This window comes from Dipodomys spectabilis, unplaced genomic scaffold, assembly GCF_019054845.1.
Source record: "Dipodomys spectabilis isolate Male_0828 unplaced genomic scaffold, ASM1905484v1 ptg000076l, whole genome shotgun sequence".
In the NCBI taxonomy this organism is placed as follows: Eukaryota; Metazoa; Chordata; class Mammalia; order Rodentia; family Heteromyidae; genus Dipodomys; species Dipodomys spectabilis.
The window spans coordinates 7,882,828-7,888,827 of NW_024870753.1; positions in this window are offsets into that span (position 1 = coordinate 7,882,828).

The window sequence follows — 6,000 nt, forward strand, 5'->3', positions numbered from 1 at the left end:
AAGGCTTTGGGGGGGGTGAGCTGAGTGGGGGGGCAGTGGAGATCAGGACAGGCCGAACTGAGGGGACCCAAGAAGACCTTGAACACCACAGAGAAAAGGCTCTAGTGTCTGCAGCAGGCTCGGGGGTGTTACGCAGAAAGAGAGGTTGAGGGCAAGGCGGGGGTGATGGCAAATGGGGGAGCTTGAGTGACATTTCTAGGGAACAGCAGAACGTGCGGACAGATTGGACCAGCAGATGAGGGAGCAGGGAGTGTTGGGGTGATGTTGAGACTTCGAGCCTGGGAGCCCAGGGAGAGAATGCTAATGTGCCGTTCAGAGCTAAGGAAGCCAGAGGGGAAGTGCTTTCCGCACACTGCCACGAGGGGGGGGCACCTGGGGCTCGCAGGGACCAGGCGGTGTGGCCCCAAGGGCTGGTGGACAGCAGCTGAGCCGTCAGGCAGAGTTGAGGCAGTGGAGCCAAGGGGGCCGCCCCTGGGCATGTCTGAGGCCTGGGTCCCACCCCCCACCCTCCTGTTAGCCCTCCCCGGGCACCCCCAGGTCCTCTTTCCATGTCTGTCAGACAGAGGGACAGACAGGCAGGCTGCAGAATGGAGCCCCAGCCAGTCCCTGCCACACGGGCTTTGTTTACTGAAGTCTCCCCAGCGCTTGCCCCGGGCAGGTGTATGTAAATATTTATTGTACTTAAGAGGTTTCAGTTCACATTTCGCGAATGTTTGCGTCCATGATAGATGCACAGGTGCGTGGGGGGGGCAGGCTTCTGGGCTCGGTGTCCGGGGATCTGGGGTCAGACAGCACTTCTTGATTCTGTCACTGCCTCTCTTTTGTAGCCAACAGTGTGGCTCTGGCTTGTGTGGCCCATAGTCCCCCGGGCAGGCACGGGGGACTCGCTTCTGCGCTCCGTCCTGCGTCTGAGGCTGGGCTGCTGTTCACAGAGAGGCCGTGGGCAAGTCCAGGGACGGCCACGGGGAGCCCACCTCCTCCCCTGTGAGTCAGGGTAACGCCTCCCCGATGAGTCGGGCCTGCTCCGATGTTTAGGTGGGAGCAGGAGCGGGAGTGGCTGTGGCCGTGGCTGCCATGGCCGTGGCCGCCCAGGCTGCTGTGTGGTACTTGGGTGGCTGAGAGGCTGAAAGGGCAGCTGGGCTGTGCCCAGAGCATGGTGGGCATTTTGGGGAGAGGTACGCACCAACCTTTCCTCTCTGCTCATTGCCAAGTCCATGACAGTCCCAGGAGCACCCCGGGACCCCCACCCCGCCCAGGAGGGAGCAGGGAGGAGGCGATCCCAGGGAAAGAGACTGCTTAGTGCAGGCGGGGCAGGGTGGTGAGCAGTAAATACATGTTTAGAATTGGAGTTTAAGGGCCAGAGTTAAGGAGGAGGATTTAATAGAATGAGAAATCAATAGTCCGGAGGAGGTTAAGATGTATAAGGGAGAGGCGGGCGGCGGGGCACACTTAATAAAAAGGGAAAGTTTCAGATGATGAGGCCGTGGAGGTGCCGCTGGCCGAGACCTGCGCTCAGGACGCTGCCCCCTCTCCCCGCACCAGGGCCTGGCAGCTCCTGCCTTCGCTCTGGCCCGTCGGGGACTGTGCAGGTACTTCCCTTGCTCCTGGAGCTGGGTGGGATCGAGGGGGCCAGTGGGGGGGGGGCCGTGGGGGACATCTCCAGCACAGATGCTGGGGGTCCCCAAACCAGGAGCCACAGTGGCTCAGCAGTGACACAGTAATCCAGCAGGTGTTGGAGGAGTCTTAGTGCTCAGGAGGCTGAGACCTGAGGATGGAGGTTCAAAGCCAGCCCTGGGAAGACAAATTCAGCTAACCAGCAAAAAGCTGGAAGTGGAGGTGCGGCTCAAGTGGCAGAACACTAGACCTGAGCAGGAAAAAAAAAAAAAACAACTCAGAGAGGGTGTGAGGCCGAGTCCTCAGGTATCTTGAGTTCTAATCTTTGCTTTCCTGGATTTGGAATTCTCGGTTGATGGTCCTTTTGCACTTAAAAAGAATTAGCAGACATTAGCTGTGCAAGTGGGGATTTCACGGTGCCATTTCCACCCATGTTTACATGGTGTTCGGCCCCTCGGCCGCTCTCTTCCCTCCTTCGGTGGGTTCAACGCTATTCTATTTTCATTCATGTTTATAGTCTATTGCCGCCCTATTTCTGTGCTCACCCTCGTTAGCCCAACTCTTACCCCCAACGGAGCCTGCTTCGCTTCCCTCAGCCCTCTATTGGGCAACAGCTTTCACTAAAGTTCTTTTTGCTATTTTTTTTTGTCAGTCTTGGAGGGCTTGAACTCTGGGCCTGGGCGCTGTCCCTCAGCTCTTCAGCTCAAGGCGAGCGCTCTACCACTTGAGCCACAGCGCCACTTCTGGTTTTCTGGTGCTTAATTGGAGATAAGAGTCTCACAGACTTTCCTTGCTGGCTTTGAACCGGGATCCTCAGATCTCAGCCTCCTGAGTAGCTAGGATGACAGGTGTGAGCCACCGGCGCCCGGCTTCTTTGTGCTGTTTTCAGTGGATCTCAAAACGATTCACCCTCTGTCCTTCTTGTTCTCTCTCTCCTCCCCGGTTCTCCTGGGTAGGCTCATGTTCTATCCTTGTCCATTTATATGTAATAACGTATGCAGATGTGCATAGTATGTATTTGTTTATGTCTGTGAGGATGGATGCCTTTTAGGCCTAGCTTCCAAAGGTGAGCAGAATCATGATACCTTGTTTCTCTGATCTTGGCTCGTCCCTCTCGGTATCGCTCCCCCCCCCCCCCCCCCCGCCCCATTTTCCTGCAAAGGGTCTAACGTTCCGCAGTGTGTACAGAGCACGTTTTCGTTGTCTGAATGGACTCTTGTGATGGTACTGTGCCCATGCTGGCTTCACGGGTGGACAGTGAGCGTCAGAGCAGAGGGCAGATCAGCATGGGTGGCATAGCTAGCTGGAAGCAGAGCTGCAATCGGCACCCAGGCTTCTGATTCCTCTGTGTGTGTGTGGGGGGATGGTCTTTCCCCCACTGAAGGACCCAGGAAGGAGAGGGTGGGGGCAGGAAGGAGGCGGTGACCCACGGTGCTGAGCCCCTCTGAGGGAGGGTTCAGTCTGGCTGGAGCTTTGAGGCAGGGCTGCCCCTAGCTCCTCCCGCTCAGCGGCTGGGGGCTGCTCGCTGGGGATTGTGGGTGGGGCTGGATCTCACGAGGGCCTGGACTTCCGGCAGTGCCACGGGCATATGCTACTACAGCACTGTTGGGACAGTTAGGGTCATAGCTGCCCTTGGCCTTCTGCCGCTTAGATCGGTTCATGAGATCGTGACAGAATAGGTCTGCAGCAAGGCGGGCAAGGAGCTGGGAGTGGGGGCCAGTTTCTCTCAGGCGGCTGTGGAGTTTGGGGGCTCAGGGACTGGGACGGGGTAGGGAGGACCGCAGGCCCTGCATCCTTGCATGGTATCCTGCTCCGCCCCTGCGATCCCCACCTCCCAGACTGGCCCGGCCCGGCCGCTGGACCACCGTGAAGGCAGGCAGTCCCTGGCCTAGAGGCTCACAATGTGCCAGGCCTGGGCACAGGTCCCTACGCTTGTACCCACGGGAGGGTGGCCTTTCTGCAGCAGGGCAGTCTGTTCGTCTGTTCTGTGGCTGGGAAAAGGGAAAGCCGGGGAGGTTACACGAGCCACAGCCAGGCAGGGTGTGGCCCATACTCACCAGGCGCTCTTCACACCGGGAAGCCGCTGCCCGCTGCCCGCTGCCCAGGGCCTCGTGCCACGGCCCGTACCCACCGCGCCTCTCCCCAACTTCTGGCCAGCCCCATTCACGCCAGGCAGGGCATGGCGGGAGTTGCAGGGGTGCAGGACAGACCCTCCACTGCCCACCATCCCCACCCGTCAGATCCATGCACGGGTGTCAGCTGGCGCCAAGTCCCGGAGTCTAGGCCGGGCTGAGGTGAGTGGATGGCCATCCTCTGGCAGTGTGGGGAGGCTTCCTGGAGGAGGCTCACCTGTGGGAGCATGGGTTGGGGGCAGAGGTCTGGACAGCCTGGGTGAGGCCCCATGTAGCCTCGGACAGGTCAGCTGACACCGAAACCACAGGATGGGGCTAGAGCAGCCCCGGCTGGCACAGAGCCTGGGGAAGAGCAGATGGGTTGACCTGTGTGCCGAGGCCTCGTAGGTCATACGGTGCTTTCGGAATGTCAGGTATGGTTTTATTCATAGAATGTTCTAGAACTAGGACACAGTCATGTACAGTTTATATGTAGTGTCAGGGCCATAGATACCCTGGAGGGAGCCTGGAGGAGCCCCTGGAGCAGCGGGTACACGTCATCTCTGCACGAAGAGCCGGGCACGAGGGCCTTGTGGAGGTGGGCACCGCCGGACTTGCTGCCGGCACTGTGCCTCGGTTTGAATGTTCCTTGAAACCTGAATGTGGTAATGCAGGTGAAGCCAGGGCACACACGGCCAGCGTGCGGTCAGGTGAGAAAATGTCCAGGACCCGAACTGACACCATACACACAGAAGCTGAGCAGGGAGCTGGTGGCTCCACGCCTATAATCCCAGTTCCTCAGGCTGGGAGCTGAGGCGAGCGGTTCAAAGCCAGCCAGAGCAGGAAGGTTGGTGAGACTCTTATCTCCAATGAAGCACCAGAAAAGCCTGAAATGGAGCGGTGGCTCAAGTGGTAGAATGCTAGCTAGCCTGGAGCAAAAAAAACCTCAGGGTCAGTGCCTAGGTCCTGAGTTCAAGCGCGCGCGCGTGCGCGCACACACACACACACACACACACACACACGCATGCACACATGCATGCACGCATGCATGCACATACACCACACACAAAAAATGGGAGCAGATATTGTTCAGCACTGTAGACAGTGTTCACAAGTGTTTTTCTTGTCCAATCCCGTGACAGCCTGCCCACATTTTACAAGCAGAGAAACTGAGGCTCAGGGCGTCTCCCAGCATCTCAGCTGCGCTCGGTCTGCAGGCTGCCGGCACGTAGGGTGGGCCTGGCCCCTTCCTTGGCCACTGCGCTCGTCCCAGCCGCTCAGTAGGGGACTGAGCTTGTAGCCTCCTGGGCTGGGCCGGGCCACAGTCCGGTGCTTTGGACTTGCACACAGTAGCTCTGGCCGGTGGCCGGTCTGGGGCAGGGGTGGCACTGTGTTTCCGCTTAGATACCACCGGCAGTGTGGAGGTTCCTCCATCCTCACCTTTCCCTGTCCCCCCCTTCTTCCCCCCTCCCCAAGACGCTTCAGCTGCCACACCCTGGCCTTCCCTAGATGCCCTGGGAGTCGAGTGAGTGCGCAGCAAGCTCTGCTCTGAGGATTGTTCTGCATTTGACTGGAGGCTGGCCGTGGGCACCGGGTACGATGACCCACTCTGGGGGCCCTTCCATTGCACGGCACCCCTCTGCGGCGCTGATCTGGCTCCTTCACCTTTTCTGACTGCCCCGGACCTCTGCACACGCTGCTCACCTGCTTGCCATTCCATTCCTCTTTTCTTCGGTTTCACTGCCGCTTCCCCCATTTTTCTTCTGCTCCATCTCTACACTCTTCCCAGAACCCCCTTCTCCTGGCAGCTCAGGGGGCCCAAGTGGGGTCCGCTGACCTTGGCAGGCCCGTGCTTGGTGCACAGCGACAGAGGCTCTGCGTAGCCCATTCGTCAGGGTGGCGTGGCGGGCTGAGGACAGAGCGCCCCAGTCTGTGTGCTGCCAAGCCTCAGTCTCCCCCCGAGCCCAGGAAACCCCAGCCCCTGGGATGGGGGCTGCGTTCCGGGGCAGCGGGACCGTACCGCTCAGAGCTGAGAATGAGGGGACCCAGGGCTGGGAGGGGGCAAGGCACGCTGGACAGCACGTAGCTGGATTGCAGGCATGAGCCACAGGCCCTGCCCTGCCATGTTAACCCAGAGGCCCTGAGGTGGAGGGCCGACTGTGCGGGAGTTCTGTGTAAATGAGTAAGATCGGGACTCTGAATTGGATGGCCATTGGTTGCTGTGATGTACCCATCCTTCCTTGGAACCTGCTCCCTTCCCCGCCCCTCCCCTGCT